Source organism: Eschscholzia californica, unplaced genomic scaffold, assembly GCF_041429995.1.
Source record: "Eschscholzia californica isolate CP2 unplaced genomic scaffold, dmEscCali1.0.p SCAF_1, whole genome shotgun sequence".
Taxonomy (NCBI): Eukaryota; Viridiplantae; Streptophyta; class Magnoliopsida; order Ranunculales; family Papaveraceae; genus Eschscholzia; species Eschscholzia californica.
The window spans coordinates 65801919-65824490 of NW_028238198.1; the positions used below are offsets into that span (position 1 = coordinate 65801919).

At 39.1% G+C, this 22572-nt stretch overlaps 3 long non-coding RNA genes across 5 annotated transcripts in view; 2 read left to right on the plus strand and 1 right to left on the minus strand.

The window, feature by feature from the left end:
• LOC147568360 (uncharacterized) lies at window positions 1–7133 on the plus strand. 2 transcript variants are annotated; one of them, XR_015231026.1, is made up of 4 exons: window positions 13–277; window positions 370–490; window positions 4780–6669; window positions 6859–7133. It is a non-coding gene; the product is annotated as an uncharacterized LOC147568360 (long non-coding RNA). The 2 variants fall into 2 exon arrangements; XR_015231025.1 differs by lacking the exons at window positions 4780–6669; window positions 6859–7133 and having other exon boundaries at window positions 1–277; window positions 370–761.
• On the minus strand, window positions 5663–22474 carry LOC147568361 (uncharacterized). The gene is made up of 3 exons (XR_015231029.1): window positions 20170–22474; window positions 12885–13832; window positions 5663–7125 (listed from the first exon to the last, which is right to left on the minus strand). It is a non-coding gene; the product is annotated as an uncharacterized LOC147568361 (long non-coding RNA).
• LOC147568362 (uncharacterized) overlaps window positions 12891–22572 on the plus strand; it is a 23641-nt gene continuing 13959 nt past the window's right edge. For both annotated transcript variants that reach the window (XR_015231027.1, XR_015231028.1), the window contains exons 1-2: window positions 12891–12974; window positions 20488–20602. This is a non-coding gene — a long non-coding RNA (uncharacterized LOC147568362). The remainder of the gene's footprint in view (window positions 12975–20487; window positions 20603–22572) is intronic.

The following is a 22572-nucleotide window of genomic DNA, read 5'->3' on the forward strand; positions in this document are numbered from 1 at the left end:
GTCTCTCTACAAGGATGATTGAGAAAAAGAGAACACTAGTTCCTTGGGTCAGTTAACGAAACTAGTTATCAATTTAAACTTTCTCGGGTTTTTGGCCGTTGGCGACGCGGTCATCAGAAAACCCTAATTGTACGAAAGATGAAGAAACCCTAACTACTAAGCAAGAGGGAGCGGTGAATATAAGAAACATACATCAAGAACGAAATCTTTCTCAAGAAGATTAGGCTGATTGTAGTGTTACAATCTCTGAACGATATCAGAAAACCCTAAATTCTTTGTGAGTATCTTTTTGGCCTCTCTTACTTTGGTAAGACTTAATCTTTAAGTCTCGACATTCTTTGAACCTTTTTGTGTTTGGATCTGATCTAGCGATCCAGTGTTGTACATCATGGATACTGATCCCATTGATTCGATCAGTGAGGAAATTCGCACATGTGGAACTCGATAGTGGGATGCACTACTGTTCGATCTTTGTCGCTGGATATTGCTGGTAATTACTAGTTGTTGTGTCTTTGAATCAATCTTGAAATGCCCCATGAGTGAGCATAAATGCATCTCGTTTTTGGTTATCCCTTTCAAACCCTAGTAATGGGGTTTTTGAAATTTATCATTTTGGATCGTTCAAGAATTCTAAACCCGCCTTGGCTGTTATTTTATTGCATATAGAAAATTGGTAAGTAAGTATAAGGTTGTTAGGTCAAATCGAAAATTGGTACATACTTATAATTTCTTATACAATAACTTTTACAAGTTACGACTAATTACATGAATGCATTAAAATCTGCTTCATTCGAGATTACGTTTGACATTATCTCTAATACACTCCCATGCTGGTTGTTAGTTCCTATGCTTATAGTGGGATTTTCTTGCGATTAGTTAGTTCCTGTACACCATTAAGATATGTGGGTGAAAATTAAGGTCGGCAGTGGGCTATACTCGAAATAACAGTTGGAATACTTGATATTGGCGTTAAGCTCCCTCGATATACGTTAGCTTTTACAAGTTGTAATTAATTGTTGGCCTGCAAAACTAATGTTGGTGGTTGTCTATGCTCGAAACAATAGTTGGAAATACCTGACATTGGCACTTAAGCTTTTCTTGTAATTAGTTGTTGGCCTGCAAAATCAATGTCGGTTTGTATTTGAAACAACAGTTGGATACTTGCTGTTGGCAGTTAAAGTTATTACATTGATATTTGATAGTTCTTACAAGTTGCGATTAATTAGCCAGCAAAAATATCATTCGTGGTAGGTTTCATTCGAGACTAGGATTGGCAATGTGTCCAATACAATTTCATGTTTGATGGCGGTTACTTGGCTTCCCATTTGTGGTTATTGTTTTGATATTATGTATGTATTTTATATTTAATTTGTATTTTACAAGTTTTTGAAGTTAAGTCTATTCATATGCCATAGTACACCATCGAGATACATGGATATTATATGGAGTGTACAGTGTACACATTACTGAAACTGAAAGGCGCCTAGAGATGTTCTCTTATGCACGATTATGTTCAGCAGTTGACTCTATTCAGATGTACACATTACTTGTATCTTGGTGGTAAATGTTGTATGCATAGACTTCTCTTTCGCTTTTTTTACTTAATATATTTTCTTAGTAACAATAATTACTAGTTTTTTTTACTTGTTTTGATGTATTGTATATATTTTATTTTTAATTGTATTTTACAAGTTTTTGAAGTTAAGTCTCTACGTACGCCATAGTACACCACCAAGATACATAGATACTATTTGAGAAGTTGGTGGTACACATTAGTGAAAGTCTGAAACCGAAAGAGACATAGAGTTGACTCTATTCAGATGTACATATTACTTGTATCTTGGTGGTAACTGCTGTATGTAGAGACTTCTCTTATTTTTTTACTTATCATGTTTTTTCAGTAACAATACTGTTATTTTTTTTACTCGTGTAAGTATATTCATGCATCATGTTATAGCACTAAGAGATGTGGCTACTATATGGAGATGAAGGTTGGAAGTCATTTGATTGAAAATACTGGCTGAGAGTTGGTTAACTCTTGTGCTTTTACATATGATGTGTGGATATGCTTATACTATTACTAAGTTTATTTTCAATCGTATTTTACAAGTTTTTGAAGTTAAGTGTCATACGCCATAGTGCACCACCAAGATACAATGATATTATTTGAGAAGTTGGTGTGTACATTACTAAAACTGAAAGGGACCTAGAGATGCGTGCTTATGTAAGATTATGTTCAACAGTTGACTCTATTCAGATGTGCACATTACTTGTATCTTGGTGGTAACTGTTGTAGTATGCATAGATTTTCTCTTTCGTCTTTTTTACTAAACATATTTTCTTAGTATTTTATTTTTAATTTTATTTTACAAGTTTTTGAAGTTAAGTCTCTTCATACGCCATTGTACACCACCAAGATACATGGATATTATTTGAGAAGTTGGTGGTTCATATTACTGAAACTGAAAGGGACCTAGAGATGTGTACTTATGCAAGATTATGTTCAACATTTGACTCTATTCAGATGTACACATTACTTGTATCTTGGTGGTAACTGCTGTATGCAGAGACTTCTTTTATTTTTTTACTTATCATATTTTTTCAGTAACAATACTTCTTTTTTTACTCGTTTAAGTATCTTCATGCATCATGGTATAGCACTAAGAGATGTGGGTACTATGTGGGGAGGAAGGTTGGAATCCGTTTAATTGGACATACTGGTTGGTAGTTGGTTAAGGCTTGTGCTTATATATATGATGTTCGGATATGCTTATACTGAGTTTATTTTTAATTGTATTTTCCACGTTTTTGAAGTTAAATGTCTTTATACGCCATAGTACACCACCAAGATACATGGATATTATTTGAGAAGTCGGTGTACACATTAGTGAAAGGCACCTAGAGATGTGCGCGTGTGCAAGATTATGTTCCACAGTTGACTCTATTTCAGATGTACACATTACTTGTATCTTGTTGGTAACTGTTATATGCATAGACTTTCTCTTTCGTTTTTGTTACTTAATATATTTTCTTAGTAATAATAATTACTATTTTTTTACTGGCGTCTTTATCTTCATGCATCATTGTATGACACTAAGAGGCATGGGTCCTATAGAAGGTGATGAAGGTTGGTTTACAGTTGTGCATATACATATGATGCGTGAAGATTCTTCTTCTACTTTTGTTTTCCTTTTCCATTTCTTTATATCATTAACAAGTTACCCAGTTGTGCACCACCGTAATAGTGTTATACATGGATTTTTCAGAAATATGACTCTCAAGTCTTAATATGGACACAAATTGTAAAAAGCCACCTAAAATTGTGGGCTCATATGAGATTAAGGTTGTTAGTGTACTATATTCAGAATCTCAGGTTGTGACAGACAACAATTAATATCGGTGGTTAATGTTCTCTTGGGTTGTGTTTAGAGACTATGTTTCAATATATTTTATAATAGTTTTTTGTATATAACATTTACTAGTTTGTATCTTAAAAAAAAACATTTACTAGTTTGTAATTTGTGTAAGCATCTTCATCTATTATGGTTTGACACCCAAAAATTTGAGTTTCTGTTTGAGATTGGTATCAAGTGAATTGCAAATAATGGCCGGCAGTTGATATACCTTTGGGTGGCTATGCACTTATACTTGCAATATATGGAGATGTTTATATTTTTTTTCGTTTTTAACATTATTTCAGAAGTTTTTAAAGTAGTGCGAGTCTCTGCATATGTCGTGGTACGATGTAACAAACCATGGTAAAGTTTTTTCTCTTTTTGACAATATGTCGTTGTAGTGTTAACTCACACATCACAATAGGCTGCCCAATAATGTCGGCTAATGGCGGACAAATGATGGTAGTGAGATTTATTCCAGTTTGCTTACGGAAATACTTTAAATTGGGTGTTACATTGATTTCAACTGTTATGTAGAGACTTACCTACAGCTTAAACTTATTTTTATTTCCTTCTTTCTTTTAACACACAATTTTGTGATTTTTAGTTTCTTTTGACATCATATATTTCTACCAACAACCGTGGGCTTCACTCGAGGTTATGGGTAGGCATTGGTTTTACTCAAGATAATGGTTGGCAATTGGTCTACATTTTCTGCTTATATATGTGATGCTCAAAGATGCTTATTTTATTTTATGATGATGATTTTTAATAGTGCTATAATTTTTATAAGTATCTTCATACATCTAGGTATGACTTCAAGGAATGTGGGTTCATTCAAGATTGACTTGTTATAGATTACAAATTAAACTATAATAATGGTTGGCAGATGGTTAACCTTTGTGGTTTTATACTAGCATAAACTTGCTCGGGTTTAGAATTCTTTATTGTAAGCTTCATATATACAGTAGTTATTTGAGATCACTGCTTTTGGGGTGGTAAATTAAGGTGGCGTTGTGATGTACTCGAAATAACATTTGGGGGACTCGATTACTGGCAGTTAAGCTTTCCCTACAATCTACAATAGCTTTTACAAGTTGCAACTTGTCATTTATTGCTGGCTTTCAAAATTAACGTTGGTGGTAGTCTATATTCGAAATAATAGTTGTAAATACTTGATATTGGGATTCACATATTATCTACATGTACGATGTACCCTGCTTCTTCACAAAGTCTCTGGAAGGTTTTAGTGCGACTATATACCATCAAAATTTGAACTTTCATATGTAGATTTAGTGTGGAAATCACTATTTAGAGACGAAAGTCTATTTTGCTGAAAACTCATTTACATCGCTTGTTACAAATTGACCCCAACTAAGTGCAGCACCCTGAGAAGCTTTCAAGTGGGGTAGGAAATTTGCAAATGCCCGGAGGAAGTGCAATATGCAGAGAAGATTATCAGGTCGGGCAGGAAGGTGTAATGCCCGTTGAGGGTGCTGAAGAGGCGTCGCTTGAGGCACAATGTGAGCGACCGAAGGCAGAAAATTTGGAAGTGTCCAAAAGACTTCAAAAAAGCACAATAGCTAAGGAAGCTTCCAGATTGGAGCAAAAGGTGCAAATGCACGTCGAGGGAGCTGAAGGGGAAGCTCCTGTGGTATGACATACCCAAGTCTGGGCGACCAAACACAGACATTTCTAAAATGTTTCAAATCGACCCCAATGAAATGCCACTCCTTAGAGAAGGTTCCCTGGTGGGCTATGAAAGTGTAATGCACGCTGAGGGAGTTGAACATAAGATACAGTTCGTTGTTTTTTTATCTGCTTTGGTTAGTGCTAACTGTTTTTTTCAATATATATATATATATATATATATATATATGTTCACATGCTCGGCATTATAAGATTGTTCTAACATGACGAATATCGAATGAACATAAGATTTGATCGTAATGATATCACGAGGACAGCTAAAGCACATGGTTTCCTTCCATGCTAATCATCACTACTATTTGGTTAGTGATTTAAATCTGAAACCCACTAGGAGGCTTATGTTTCAGTGGGTAATGAAAAACAAATTCAGAATAAGGAGGTAAAAGTGTTTATACTAGCATGTACAATGACTATCATGATAGATCTTGAGAATCAAGTCAAGCAGCTTATCCAACTGCATATGAAGAAAAGTATGGAGAGCGACGAGCCAAAAAGGGAATGTTAACTTCTTGAGTTCTAGTTGCAGGTCTTGAACCTAGCTACAACAGAGCCTGCTCGAAATATGGTAAAGGTACGTAAGTTCGATAATTCTTACTATTTGTCACTCTTTTTTTGTTTTTGAAATCTTGTAGAGTGATATTAATTGGTTTGAATAGCTGAAATATGTTTAGAACTAAAAATGATGAAATATTTTGTAAGTTTATATTATTCTATAGTTGGTTCCAATGACCACTTATTCTAAGTTAAGGCTAGGCTTTAGGGTTTGACTCTAACACGGGTCCTGTGGGTTTTCAATCAAAGGTGCTAAAGGGCAGTGCTTTTGTTTTTGTTCTATTTCTGTAGATGATCGAAATTTTGATTTATTGTTATTACTTGTGTAGTGAGGATTAAGATTCTGGTGTTTGATATTTCTATTCCTGGTGTTTTTCTGGAACCTTTGTGCCATTTCATTGCCTACGGTTTTCTAGCACTACCCTGTAGTTCGTCTTCTTCTACGCATGTTTTCCCTCCATTTAACTACAATGTCATCTTGTTCCTCATTTTCTCTTTATTTTCGCCATTGAAGTACCCTGTCATTTCTCTTGTGAATCATACCGTATGCACTTTGGATCTACCCTTCTAGATCTTCGGTTGATTCGTGGTAATCATAGAAACCCAAACAGATCAAGAGTAGGAAAAGACCCACAAAGCCATTACATAGACACTTCATTGTTCTATCCATTGCACTTTGGTCTTAAATCTCCGAGTAATTTTGTAGAAATAGAAAACCGCACAATTGGAACAGTTTTTTTTAATTTGTCTCACACTTGTTTGGTTGGCCAGTTCCATTCGGAAGTACATTTTTGTGTTTGTTCAGTGGATGCAAAAGTTTTGAGCTCACAACTAGATCATAGAAGCCACATATAAAGGACCAAACATTTGATGCTAAATTAAGTAGACTATTGAAAACACTGTATAATGAATCTTCTAGATGGTTTTATTTTGCAGTTGCCATTTTGTATCTAAACGTAGAAGATGGGTCTGGAAGTGAGAACTATTTTTATTTCCTTTTCTACAAATGCAGGTGATTGAATTTGGAGAAGTATTTCTCTGCTGTATTTTAATTCAAGGGGAACTTCTACCTGTAAATTTCTCTCTATGTTTGATCTCTTTCATATTTAAATATTTAGGTTACCATGGTTCATGTATCGTGAGCATAAAAGGGAAATAATTCTCTTATTCTGAAATCTGAACTGAAATCTTCTATACGCAGGTGCCATTCTGCTCTTGCGAGTTCTCTCTAGGCCTTTGCAGATGTTGTGATGTAGATAAGAATCAAATTTAGTAGTTATAGACTTATAGCTACAATCTGTTCTGAATCAATAAGAAGTGCAATAACAGCTAGGAAATGCTGAAGCTGGTAAAGACTTTAACCATTATCAGTGAGATCTACATCATATAGGGTAAGTTGGCCCCCTGATTAAACATGGTTGTTGATCATCTGACTAGTTGTATCAAGTACTCTGAAAATTCTGCAGACCTTGTGATAGAGAAGAATGGCAGCAACAACCACAAAAGGTGTATCGGAGGCGTCAAAAGAAAGATTCTAAAGCCCAAATTCTGATTTGGCATGTCTTAGATGAAGGGCCCACTTGGAATCTTGAATAATGTGGGCCTAATCCAAAATGGTTCCACCTTGTTTAATGTTTTAATGCCTTTTAGTGTCTCTTTAATGTCTTTAATGTCATAGTGTCTCTTTAATGTCTTAAATGTCCTTTATAATGTCTTTTAGTGCTCTAGGAGTTTAGAGGTTCAATAGTCTACAAGTAAAGATGGCAAAGGTGGGTTTTAGGCCTATATAAGGCATGTAATTCTGCTGTTTGGGAGACAGAGAGTATTCCAGCAGCTACTTAAGCTTTATGTGTTTGTGTGATGCAAATACCCCTAAGGTGTGATGCCTAAGGGCTCTAGGAGTGATTCCTAGTTGTACTAGTGTGATGCTAGTGTCTATCTATAATATAATCACGTTATTTTCTTCTTCAATTCCATTTTCCCATTTCTGTCCTACATCATTTTGGTATCAGAGCGAGGTTACGTATGGCAAATAGATCTGGAAGAAATTTGCGAGGAAGAATAACTGATGACCAGCGTGACGAGATCCTTTTCAGAATTGTAGATACTCTCAATGATATTGAAATCAGACTAGGAGAGATGGAAATTCGAACACGCCATCCAGGTAATAATTCTGAAGCTGCGGGACAAGATGACCAAGTTGGTAATGATGAGGAGGAAAATCAAGACGATCAACCCCAAAACAGTCCCCCAAGACGTAGGACTCGTGTTTTTGAACCACTAAGAAACATGAGGGTACCAGAACATGATGCAGCTGGTGATATTACAAAGAAAGTAAGGATTGAAGTACCAGATTTTGAAGGTAAGGTTGATCCAACTCTATTTTCAGATTGACTTATATCAATCGAGGAGTACTTCGATTGGTTTGATATGACTGATGAGCGACGAGTTAGATTTGCTAAGATGAAACTGGTGGGCTTAGCAAAAGTGTGGTGGAATGGTGTTGAAGGAGATATCAGACGAAAAGGACTGCCATCAATTGACACATGGCAAGAAATGAAGATTAAACTACGAGAGAAATACATGCCAGCAAACTATCATGACAAATTGTGTGATCAACTTATTAACTTAAAGCAAGGCAGCATGTCAGTGATACAATACATGCAGAAATTTGATGAGCTTAAAACTAGGAGTGAAGTGGTGGAAGATCCTCGACAAGCCCTTGCTCGATTTAAAGCAGGCCTAAGAGCTGATATAAGAAGGGAATTACTTCGACATCCAATCTACAATCTGGAACATGCGTTCCAACTTGCGTTGGACATGGATGAGTACCTAAGCTACCCTATAACAAAGAAGTTTGGGAGTCAAACCATGGAAACAGCAAATCGAAGGTCTAATGATGCTAATTATGGAGTTCGGACAGCAACAAATCAACAGGCCAACAAATCTCAAGTTTTTAGGGGTTCTTCTGCAAGAGATAACGCCAATGGCAAACCCTTTTCAGCAAATAAGTGCTTCAAATGTGGGGAGACTGGTCATTTGGCATACCAATGCCCTAAGAAGAACTTACATATTGGTATAGAAGACGAAACGGAGGCCGGTCTACAAGGAGATGAGGAGAATCAAAATTTGTTTGATTACGGGACATATAACCCCGATGACTTAGAAGAAGATGAAGAAGATACGTCTCATTTATCTGTTGTTAGGCGCATCCTAGCATCTCCAAAAGTTGAGAAAGAAGATTGACGACGTACTTCAATCTTCCAAATGTTGGTTCGTTGTGGTGACCAAGCTAAAAAGCTTATTATCGATGGTGGGAGCTGCATGAATGTTGTTTCAGCAACCACAGTTGAACACCTTAAGCTTGCTGCCCAACCGCACCCACATCCTTATAAAGTGGCATGGATAGATAATACCTCAATTCCGGTAAGTCATCGCTGCCTCGTTTCACTTTCTTGTGGTACTTATAGTGATTCGATTTGGTGTGATGTGATTCCTATGAAAGTTGCCCACATAATTCTTGGGCGCCCATGGCTTTATGATCGTGATGTACACCATCACGGGAAGGAGAACACATACAGCTTCACATTCAACGACATAAACATTGTGTTGAAGCCTATGAGTACAGCTGAAATTGAAAAATACAAGGAAAAGAAGCCCAAAACTGTTGTTGCAAGCAATAAAAAGTCCCTTCACATGATTACCAGGAAGGAATTTGAATTAGACAGCAAAGAATCGGGATTTGTGTATATTGTAGTACAGAAAGAAGTTGATAAAACTGCTGCTGTCCATGCCCCTTCGATTCCCTCGGAAGTGTCGAAGTTATTGGCTGATTTTTCTGATGTGGCACCTGAAGAACTACCTGATGAACTGCCTCCTATGCGTACTATTCAACATGCAATAGACCTGGTTCCGGGATCACAACTACCTAATCTTCCAGCTTATCGCATGAATCCAAGTGAGCATACTGAGTTACAACGGCAGGTTAAAGAGTTGTTAACCAAGGGTTTTATTCGTGAAAGTTTAAGCCCTTGTGCTGTCCCCGCGTTGCTCACACCAAAGAAAGACGGTACTTGGCGTATGTGTGTTGATAGTCGTGCTATCAATAAGATTACCATCAAGTATCGTTTCCCAATACCTAGACTTGATGATCTATTAGACATGATGGCTGGTTCTCTAATATTTTCCAAGATAGATCTCAAAAGTGGCTACCATCAAATACGTATTAGGCCAGGGGATGAGTGGAAGACTGCATTTAAGACGAGGGATGGTCTATATGAATGGCTAGTCATGCCTTTTGGCCTGTCTAACGCCCCTAGCACATTCATGCGCTTCATGACCCAGGTATTACAACCCTTTATTGTTGGTCAATTTTTGGTTGTTTACTTTGACGATATCCTTATATACAGCAAAACAAAAGAGGAGCATCTTGTCCATTTGCAACGAGTTATGAGGCTTTTACGCCAAGAGAAGTTGTATGTTAACTTGAAGAAGTGTTCCTTCATGAGCACACATGTTGTTTTTCTAGGCTTTGTTGTTTCAGCTAAAGGTGTGGAGGTCGACCCGGAAAAGGTAAAAGCTATCACAAATTGGCCAACTCCGAGTACAGTACATGATGTACGAAGCTTTCATGGTTTGGCAACATTCTATAGGCGTTTTATCAAGAATTTTAGTACGGTCATGGCACCTATAACTAATTGCTTGAAGAATGGGCAATATGTATGGACGAAGGCAGCAGCAATAGCTTTTGAGGAGATAAAGAAAAGGATGACAGAAGCTCCTGTTTTACACCTTCCTGACTTCTCAAAGGTGTTTGAAGTGACATGTGATGCATCACATGTGGGAATCAGAGGTGTTTTAAGTCAAGAAGGACATCCAGTTGCATTTTTCAGCGAAAAACTGAATGAGGCAAAGCAAAAGTATTCCACGTACGACAAGGAATTTTATGCCGTTGTTCAAGCCCTTCGTTATTGGCGGACTTATATTATTTTTCAAGAGTTTGTGCTATTCTCTGACCATGAGGCTCTCAAATACATAAACTCTCAAAAGAATTTAAATCGTCGTCATGGTAAGTGGGTTTCTTTCTTACAAGAATATGCTTTTGTTATCAAGCACAAGGCAGGTACTGAAAACAAGGTTGCTGATGCTTTAAGTCGAGTAGTTCATATCCTCTCTTCCATGCAAGTCCAAGTTGTCGGTTTTGATTTACTAAAAAAGGACTACCCCTCTTGTAAAGATTTCAGCATCATTTATGCTGATTTGTTGGCTGGACAGCAAGGAGTACATACTGAATTTTCTATACACGATGGCTACTTGTTCAAGGGGACTCAACTTTGTTTACCCGACACGTCTCTTAGAGAGCAAGTAATATGGGAATTACATGCAGGAGGAGCAGCAGGTCACTTTGGAAGAGATAAGACTATTGTGATGGTTGAAGATCGATTTTATTGGCCAGGCTTGAAAAGAGATGTTGCCAAAGTCGTTTCTCGTTGTCGAACTTGTCAAACAGCAAAAGGAAGGCGGAAAAATACCGGCTTATATATGCCATTACCTGTCCCTCATGAACCATGGCAAGACCTAAGCATGGACTTTATCCTTGGGTTACCAAAAACCCTAAGAGGCCATGATTCCATATATGTGGTTGTGGACCGATTTTCGAAAATGGCACATTTTATTCCGTGTACAAAGACTGCTGATGCTGTATCTGTTGCTAAGCTCTTCTTTAAAGAGGTGGTTCGACTTCACGGGTTGCCTACAACCATTGTCTCGGATCATGATGTGAAGTTTATGAGTTATTTTTGGCGTACTCTATGGAAAATGCTGAATACAAAGCTGAAGTTTTCTTCTTCTTTTCACCCACAGACGGATGGTCAAACAGAAGTTGTTAATCGAAGTTTGGGTGATTTACTTCGCTGCCTAGTCGGTGACCATGCTCCTAGCTGGGATCTGGTCATTCCTATGGCTGAATTTGCTTATAATAGTTCAGTTAACAGATCTACTGGTCGCAGCCCCTTTGAAATAGTAACTGGTATACTGCCAAAGAAGCCTATTGATTTGGTTCCTTTACCAATTGAAGCACACCCTAGTGCTGAAGCAGATGCTTTTAGTAAGCACATTCGGGACATACATGATGAGGTAAGGCGAAAGATTGCAATCAGCAATCAAAATTATTAAGCACATGCTGATTTGAGGAGGAAGTTTATCGAGTTTAACGAGGGAGACATGGTTATGGTACGAATCATGCCCGAAAGGTACCCAAAAGGTACTTTTAAGAAACTTCACTCTAGAAGTGCTGGTCCATATATGGTTCTTAAGAAGATCAGCTCTAATGCATATGTTCTCGACTTACCCAAAGATATGGGCATAAGTAATGTGTTCAACATTGAGGATCTTACTTTGTACCATGAACACGACAGCTATGTAGTTGACAAGGATCCTGTCATTCGCCTACCACCAGCCCCACATTCAAAAGAAGAAATTGAAGACGTTGTGGATCATCAAATTGTTTCTACTAGGGCAGGTGGTTATCAAAAGTATTTGATTAAATGGAGGGGACGTCCACTTTCGGATTGTACTTGGATTAGAGATGATGAGTTTCAAAAACTCGACCAAGACCTTTATGAGAAGTTTCATGCAATTAACTCGCCGGGGTCGAGTTTTCTCAAGCCAGGGAGAGTTGATAGAGAAGAATGGCAGCAACAACCACAAAAGGTGTATCGGAGGCGTCAAAAGAAAGATTCTAAGGCCCAAATTCTGATTTGGCATGTCTTAGATGAAGGGCCCACTTGGAATCTTGAATAATGTGGGCCTAATCCAAAATGGTTCCACCTTGTTTAATGTTTTAATGCCTTTTAGTGTCTCTTTAATGTCTTTAATGTCATAGTGTCTCTTTAATGTCTTAAATGTCCTTTATAATGTCTTTTAGTGCTCTAGGAGTTTAGAAGTTCAATAGTCTACAAGTAAAGATGGCAAAGGTGGGTTTTAGGCCTATATAAGGCATGTAATTCTGCTGTTTGGGACAGACAGAGAGTATTCCAGCAGCTAGTTAAGCTTTATGTGTTTGTGTGATGCAAATACCCCAAAGGTGTGATGCCTAAGGGCTCTAGGAGTGATTCCTAGTTTGTACTGGTGTGATACTACTATACTAGTGCGTTATTTCTTATATCTATAATATAATCAAGTTAGTTGCTTCCTTAATTCCAGTTTCCCATTTCTGTCCTACATCACCTTGTCATGGTGAAAACATTAATTGGATGACATTTGAAGTCTGCTTTTCTGTTTCTTCACGTGGAGTTATGAAGGCTTTTGAGCAAAATGGTAAGGAAATATCTTAAATTTAATGTTGGGTTGATCAATAATTAAGTTATGAAGGCTTTGGGCTTCCATGTACACTTCTTCACTATTTATTTTGTTACTGAAATAGTAATCATCTACATGAAAGTTCGGATGACGTAATCAGAATACGTCTATTTACTTATATAGACCTGTAATAACTTATTAGATAATGTCTTTTCAATCGAATGAAGTGAGAAAGGTTTGGTGGATGTTGAGATCTTCAGAAAGAAATGTTAACCATCGTGCTTTGAAACACATGCATGAATTTTAGTTTGAGAATGTTATTCCTAAACTTTGTTGTCACTTTCGTGAGTCATAACAGTCCGTAGTCCTAGTTCCTACAAGGCGTCTCACCAAACTCTAGAATTTGTCTTGAAGGTTTTTTTGCCTCAAAGGAAGAGAAACAAAAGATGTTTCTTTTCATTCTATTTCATATTATTTCTTTTCCTTTCACATTCTTGTACAAATTGTGACATTTTGCAGTTGGAAATCTTAATAGGTTTTTCTAATGAATGAAATATTATACAAAAAGCTATTTTGTTGGCCAGTGAAGTTATTGTGTCACGTCTAAAGCGATGCTATGTGAGCATCTGCACCATTACTAATGGTCCTACTCCTATGTACCTTACTTGTATATATGTGCGATCTGTTTTTGTCGGATCATTTATCCATTAAGGTGTTGATTCTTGCTATTTAATATACGACGATTTACATTTCATCGTGGTTATATGAATTATGAAGTGGGAGTGGTTATAGTGCCATGCTATATATATATATATCTTATTTATGTCGTGAATATCAAAATCTAGTAATTGAAAGCTGCTTTAGAATCTTTGAACTCTGGCAGGAGAGAAATCAGTGGAGAGAGAAGCTCTGACACAGGTCACTTTTCCGACGAACGCCGGACACACACCAAACCTAAAGATCGCAGCTAAACCGTTCCACCGCTAACGCCACTGCACTGAATCTTCGATTCTGGTATAGCGTCGACCGGTTAACTGAGTGCATCGATAGGACCAGTGTGTTGGGTGCTAATCGGAGAAGAGGTAGTCCCTAGCTAAGGTCCGGTAGCATTTCTTCCCTGGAGATCGCAGGAAACCAGCCCACCGCTACTGCCATTGCACAGAATCTTGGATTCTGGTATAGCGCCGTCTGGTGACCTGAGTTGCATCAAAAGGGAGTACCGTCTCATCGACCTCAGTCAAAGACAACCATGTACGATAAGAATATCAGAATAGAACATAAACGTTATCTTCTCTCTAGGTCTAGATATGGTAGGTGTGGTATATCTGAGCTCGGTTTCTTCAGGGAATGGAGTATTGATCTTCCGTCTTCTGGTATAGTGAGTCTGTCTGACTTCTTATCGGAGTTGGCTAAGGATAGAGACAGAAAGATTCTAGACAGGAAGATGTCTAGATTTAGAGATGGCTCCTCTCTCTGGTAATGGGAAAGTATGGTTAACTCCAGAGGTGAGTTCATCTGGGCTCATAGGGTAGGGGAAGGTAACAATAGTAGGAAGTCGGTCTGCATCCCAATGGGGATTAAAGCCAGTGGGTGGAGGCTTATGGCGGCGGAGTTAAAGGCTTTGGTGGAGGTTGGTTTTCAGGCCAAGAAAGCAACCTAGGAGAACATAGGATTGAGGGTGCTTCCATCCATTCCTTATTCTAAGATCCATCTGGGGAATAGGATAACACCTAATAAAGTGGCCATCAGCAACAGATTTGACATCCTAGAGGATACCGAGGTGGAAGAGCAACAGGTGACGGCGGCAGCAGCTGGCGCGGCTAGGCCTGCTCCAACGGTTGGGAATACGAAAAGACGTCATAAGGAGAGGACACATGCCTATAAAGCTCAAGTTCAGCAAGGAGGTAAGTACCACAACTCTTTCATCCCCAAACCCTCTTCTCACTCCTCGAAAGCACCTTCTCTTTCTCCTTCCTCTTCCTCTTACCCTCTAATGGCTTCGTCCGAGATTCATTTGGTAGACTGGTCCAAAACAATGGTTGTGTCGGTTGAATGTCATGACAGTAGGTGGAAGGATGTGGAAGTGGTTGTTAGGAACATCATCGGCTCGTCGGACTTTGTGGTACGTCCGTTCACCGAAGAGGATGCAATTATTTGGTCTAAATCCTCCCTTGAGATCCTGAAGGAGGTTAGGTCGGTGATTCACCCTTTTGCTAGGGGTTCGATTTATTTCAGGCCATGGTATCCGGAATGCAATTCGGTGGTCATCACTCAACAGTTGGTGGAGGTACGAATGTATGGTATTCCGTTTAATCTCTGGAACGAAAGAGTTTTCTCTGATCTGGTAGCAGATTTAGGGGAAGTTGTCGAGATTGGGGAGGATACTCTGTATCTGAAAAACCTCAAGTTTGCTTCAGTTAACGTGGAAGTTAAGAATGGGGGAAAGTTGGCTGAAAGAAAAGTTCTCTTAGTGGATGGAGTTGGCTACAACATAGATTTCAAAACCATTACTATCTGTGAGAAGCATGAGAGGATCTGGCACCACAAGGATACGGCGACAGTATTGGAATTTCCAACGCCGGCGAGTGGTCAATCACTCCCGGAGAAGAGGATGGATAATGACAAAGGAGACAACGTAGGACGGTCGGTGGGTGGAAGCGGCAGTAAGGTGGGCGAAGCTACAGTGAATCAGACAGAATCGACTGCAGAGGAGACAGAAACACCTTTTGTCAGAGATCCCAGGAAAGGAAAAGCACAAGCGGGGTCGGTTGTCCAGCTCGACCCAGACGATATTTCAAAAAAGTTGGCGGGAATGAAGGATATGATTGGAATTGAAATTCGTCAAGAAATGGTCAAAGCTATGACCGACCTGGTGAACAGTGAAAACAAATGGGCCAAAGGAATTACCTATGTTAGGAAACGTAAAGGAACTTCCCATTCGTCTCCTAAGTCTAGAGAAGGCCCTAAGAAGAAAGTGGTGCGGAAATCATCAGGTATCAAGATAGGAGGTAAGGACGTGGATCCTAAAGTTGAGGCCCAAGCAGAGGAACCTGCTAAGAAGTTTGTTATCATGAATGAAGATGAGAGGTTGGAGCACCTCCATCGGACCGGAGCTAGTTTGGGTTTCTCAGGGGGGAAGAGTATGAGAGGGTGATCCAAATCCTTCGGGAGGAGAACATTGAGGTGTGTTTCAAGAACACAGATACCACCGGGGATGAGGAAGCCATGATAGTAGAACCACTCTCAGTCATCGCCCCTCCATCAGGTCAGGAGTTAGAATGCAGAGCGATTGTACCTTATGTTGGTTCTGTGGACCAGGAACCAAATGAAGGATCTAGCAGAGGCAAAGGCAAGAAGAAGAAGAAAAGAGTTGAGTTGAAGAAAGTCGTTTGGGGCTCAGCTGACAGGAAGAGGAAGTCCAAGAGGGTTAAGAAGGATAAGAAGAACTCAGGACAAGGGAACGTGGATGATTGATGCCCCTGAACATCTTAGTTGGAATGTAAGGGGCTTGGGCAAGCCAGGCAAGAAGCTAGCAGTACGTAGACTATTTAGGCAGTTTGATGTTTCGTTGTTATGTATTCAGGAGTCGAAAGTTAGTGATTTTCAGCCTTCTTTATTTCGTAGTCTGTGGGGTTCTAATGTGTGTGGGTGGGATGGGATTCCCTCTGAGGGTGCCTCAGGGGGTATATTGTGTTTGTGGGATTCACTTGCCTTGTCAATGTGTGATGTATTGAAAGGTAAGTATAGCATCTCTCTTTTGTTTAAGAATATGAATGATAATTTTGAATGGGTTTTTACCGGTGTCTATGGACCTTGTGTGAACTCTATGAGGAAAGATTTATGGATCGAACTTGACTTAGTAGCAGCTACTTGGGATAAACCCTGGTGTGTAGGTGGTGATTTCAACGTAATCCGATTCCTCCATGAAAAGAAAGGAAACTCTACTATCTCACCTGCTATGAAAGATTTTGGGGATTGGGTTGATAGGAATGCTATGTTAGACCTGCCCAAGCAAGGACTGGAATTCACCTGGACAAACAATCAAGAATCCCCTACTTTGTGTGTGTTGGATAGATTTTTGATCAATGGGACTTGGGAGGATAAGTTCCCTGGGGTTGAACAAATTGTGTTACCCAGACCCACATCAGATCATACTCCCCTTTTGCTCCGAGCTGAGATCGACCAGACCAACCCCCCACCTTTCAGAATGGAGGAGGTGTGGATGCTGGATAAAGATTTCAAGGACAAAATAGCTAGTTGGTGGCAGGAGGGTCCTTCTGGAACCTCAGCTGGGCACACACTATGGACCAAACTACAGTTCCTGAAAGATAAACTCAAATCCTGGTCGAGAGAGAAGTTCAGATGTTTCTCTAAGGACTTCAATGAGTTGCAGAATGGTATTAAGGATTTAGAGGTGAAAGAGGAAAGTCAAGGCCTATCTCATAGTGAGTTCACTTCAAAGAACCTGATGAAGGCCAATCTGGATAAGTTACTTAGCCTCGAGGAGATTAGCCTAAGACAGAAATCCAGGTCACAGTGGTTGAAAGTCGGGGACAGGAACACATCATATTTCCATAAGATTATGAAGTGCAGAAAAAGACAGAACAGGATAAGTGTAATTATGAAGGAAGAGACAGCAATCTCTGAGGAGGAGGAGATCAGAAGGGAGGCTGTCACATACTTTAGCAACTTGTATGAGGAACCGAGGTTGTGGCGTCCAGGCCTAGACAATATGCACCTTCCCTCCTTGTCTGATGTAGAAGCTGACCTTCTGGAAGCAGATATATCAGAGGAGGAAGTGTTGTGTGCACTTATGGAGTTAGTTAAGGACAAGGCTCCTGGGCCGGATGGTTTTCCTATATCCTTTTTTGTGAGAACATGGGATACCATTAAAACCATCCTGATGGAAATGATATGTGAATTTATGTCAGGAGCTCATTTCCACTGGAGGCTGAATCATACTTTCATTGTACTTATTCCCAAAACCCATCATAGCTCTAGCTTCAAAGAGTACAGACCAATCAGTTTGGTGGGAGGAGCCTATAAGATTGTCTCTAAAGTCCTGGCCTCAAGGCTGTCTAGAGTCTTGGGCAGCCTAATTTCACCTTTCCAGGGAGAGTTTGTCAATGGCAGACAGATCCTGGATGGAGTGTTGATAGCTAATGAGTTGATTGACTCCAGAAGGAAAGCAGGCACCAGTGGGTTAGTAGTGAAGGCTGATTTGGAAAAGGCATATGATAGAATTAGTTGGGATTTCTTATACAAAACTATGGAAAGAATGGGGTTTGGTTACAAATGAAGAAGCTGGATCTACTCTTGTATTTCGACTGCAACCTTCTCCGTCCTGATTAATGGTAGGCCTTCGGAGGTCTTTCAAAGCTCTAGAGGAATTAGACAAGGGGACCCCTTGTCTCCCCTTCTATTCTTGCTAGTGGCTGAAGTTCTTAGTCAATGCCTGCAGGTAGCTGGGAGAGAAGGTTGGGTAAAAGGTTTTAACGTGCATAATGGTGGGGAAAGAATAAATCATCTACAATTTGCGGATGATACCTTATTCTTCATAGATGAGGATGGTAGCCAATTAAGGGTCCTAAGAGATATCCTCATATGGTATGAAATTTCATCTGGCCTTAAGGGGAACATGCTGAAATCTTATATATATAGTGCTACTAAAGTGGGTGACCAGAATATGAATCATGAAATGATTAAGGAGTTTGGATGCCAGGTTGGTTGCCTACCTACGTCTTATCTTGGTTTACCCCTGGGAGAGACCTATAAGTCCAAGAAGCTTTGGGATCCTGTGCTAGAAAGGATCAACAAGCGATTAGCTTCATGGAAAGGTCATACCCTGTCTAAAGGGGGCAAGATAACCCTCCTTAAGTCAGTTCTCCAGGCGTTACCAACTTATTACCTGTCTCTGTTCTCAATACCAAAAGGGGTCCTGAAATGCATTGAGCAGAAGATGTGTTCGTTCTTTTGGAACAACAGTTTGCACCAGAAAAGTCTTCATTGGCTGAAGTGGAAGCAACTTTCTACCAGCAGAGCTAAGGGAGGTATGGGAGTAAAAAACCTAGCACTTATGAATCAAGCCCTCCTTACCAAATGGCTATGGAGAATGGATCATGAGAAGGATCAACTGTGGCAAAGGGTTATAAGTTGCAAATATGGTAGGTGCCATAAGGAATGGATAGATAAATGTAAAAGAACTTCCTATGGATGTGGCGTCTGGAAAGGCATTTTATCTAATGTGGGGAAGTACCATAGCCTCACTAAGTGGAGGTTAGGTGACGGGACAAAAATTGAGTTTTGGACGGACCTATGGTTGGGGACCGAAACGTTGCAAGCTACTTTCCCTAGTATCTATAGGCTGGCTATGAGACCGAAAGCAACTGTGGCAGAGGTTTTCAACAGTATTAGCAGGGATTGGGACATAACAGTTAGAAGAAATTTGAATGACTGGGAACTCCAACAGTATGTCCATCTTTTGCAAATCCTCCATGAAGTCAGTTGGGGAGAAGGCACGGATACAAGAATATGGCGCTCTGAGGAGAAAGAGCCACTATCCGTGTCAAATTGCTATAAGAGATTGGACATAGATGACAGTTTGCTTGAGCAATGCGTCTCTAACTACGTGTGGCTAAAAGCTTTGCCTCCTAGGGTGGGTTTCTTTATGTGGGCAACTTTGCTGCGCAAAATCCCCACGGTGGATGCATTGAAAAGAAGAGGATTCCAGATACCTAACAGATGCGTCTTATGCAAGATAGAGGAAGAATCGATGGAGCACCTGTTTCTGCACTGTAAGGTGGCCTCAAACCTGTGGAGCTTCTTTATTCAATCTATGGCCGGCCAATGGTGTGCCCCTAACTCTATTAATCACATGATCACTCAATGGGATGGGCTCTATAAGAAAAAGCATAGAAGGGAGGTGTGGCAGCTAGTCCCTGCCGCGATAATATGGAGCATCTGGAGTGATAGGAACAACAAGATTTTTAGAGAGAAAAACCTTAACTCTTCAGTTGACATTGAAGATGTGAAGGGCACAATCTTTGTTTGGATTAGGAGAATAGAGAAATATAAGAATGTATCTTATTCTGAAGTAGTGTTAAATTGGGATACTTGGATGATGTGAGACATCGCCTTTGTATCCCCAACTCTTGTAAATAGCTTTTCTCATTATATATATTCAATCTAATTTTCAAAAAAATAATCTTTGAACTCTGGAAAAACTGCATTTAAATTGGGAAGTAAGTATTAAACATGGATCATAACCTGTGCATAGATTTTTTTTTTCTTTTTCGTGATCTTAAGTGCCATCTCTCGTTACACGTACGCCATGATTAAGTTACCAGCAGTAAAACTTACTCTTGGTAGGATCTAGAGCTCAATGTATATGTGCTCACATTTACATTAAGTTACGACACATTTTAATTTTTTTCAAGAATGTAGATACTTGAGGGCCTATACAGATGTTTCCAGTTTCTTTAGTAAGCTACTTAATGTAGTATGAACCTTCTAACTTAGAATCTTCTTGCAGGTATTGGCAAAAATATAGAGGAAGTGGTATGTGATCTGCACAACCTCCACGTAGCATATTTCACAGAGGAAGAATTGGGCGAAGCTATGTGTGGTCAACGAAACAATTTCGCAGGGTAACAACTATCACACCTACCAATTTTTTTTGAATTTCCTTCGTTCCATTTATTGTATTCTAGTAGGGAAAACTTAGTAACAGTATAGTGGCCTTACTAGTAATATTTGGTTAATGTAGCTCGTAGAAATAAAATGACGGTCATCGAACTGAGCTTCGTTAAAGGGAAAAGATAAACACATCTTTAAAATTCAATACCTAGTGGGAATGTTAACGACGTAACATCTCCTCTCACGAGTCATATACGAATCATAACCTTAATTGTAAATAGCCCAAAAAGAACTACATAAAATTTTCGTCTCATCCTAACTGTGGTAAGTTGGTAGTTACTTGGTAGTTGGTACAAGGAAACCATCTTTCTTCTCATATTAATCGCGCGAGAAAACATGTAGATTGAATTGAGGGCTTGATACCAATTAGTCACGAGTGAGATGGTTCTAGAACCATCTAACCTGAGTAATTAAATAGTGTTGAAACTTCTGGCTCGGATTGATTTTGCTCCCCACCTTCTTGTTCATTAACTCGAAATATCAGAGATTTAAGTAGATTTACCTTAAGGCCCGAAGCCAACTTGTACCAGATTAGAATATCTCTCAGACTCCTTAATTTGTTCCTATTGTCGTCAATGAAGAAAAAGGTATCATCTGCGAATTGTAAGTGGTTAATAGGTTCACCCTTTTCACTAACTCTGAAGCCTCTAATCCAATTTAACTCCTCAGCCTTCTGAAGACAATGACTCAAAATTTCCCCCACTAGCAAGAAAAGCATAAGCGATATTGGGTCTCCTTGTCTAAGGCCACGAGAAAAGTTTGGAAGGTCTACCATTGATTAGGTTAGAAAACGCAGCAGACAAAACACACCCATAAATCCAGCTCATCCATTTGTAGTCGAACACCATTCTTTCCATCACGTGATAACAATACAGATATAGTTTTCTGCCATGATGAATCAGTCATTGTTTGGGATACTTATCACTGTTGGCCGAGGCACCTTATAGGTATTCGGCAGGGTAAAATGTTATTTTACTTCACTAACATTTTTGCTTTAAATTTTTGGTCCAGTTTCTGGTATTGTAGGCAAGATATAACAATGTTACGGTCGACCTATTAGTGCCGTTATGTTAATGTAACTTATAGCATTAATGATGGTTGCCGAAAACACATCACCGCCAAACCAACATTATGTTTCATTTTAGTTGGACAATATAACTAATAGATCTAAAATATTCCTAACATTCCTATATCTGGTAAGAAAGAAGAAGCTTAACAACATAACGTCTCTCTGTAACAACCCTTGGTTGAAGTGGTAAGAGGTATAGTCTTCCATCCTAAAGGTCAAGGGTTCAAGACACGCTGAACAATTAAAAAAAAAAACATAACGTCTCCCTGTATCAATAATAAAGGAATCATCTTCTTTTTTTAACAATTTGAATTATAACTGAAAACAAAAGGGAATTTACAAAACCTCATACAAAAGGAACGGGAACGAAATAGAGGAGGCTTCCGCAGGCCAAAAAATAAAAGTTACATTTAATGTTCCTATCCAAGCATCCAACGACACAATAAAATCTAGTAAGGAACAAAGTTTAGCCCACATATCATTTCTGCTCTAATGATACAGAAGAGCTTGGAGATCCTCAATAAGTGTGTCCTGACTCTTGTTCCTCTAAAAATTGCATTGCCCATCACCTTTGAAATGTCCCATATTATGGTAGTAAGGTTTAAACTTTTATTAATCACAGAGAAAACATAATAGTTGTTGTATCGTTCTGCAAATAAAACAAAAAACTGATCAAAATTAGAACTTAGAAAATCAAACGGTTATACAATGGAGTAACCGGTTTACCTTCTAAGTGCAAAGCAATATAAGTTATTCATAAGAGAAGGAAGAAGAGAAAAGAAAACTAAATATTTTTTAAAGTAGGGTCGCCGACAGGTGACCAATATAAGTTATTCATAGCAGAAGGAAGAA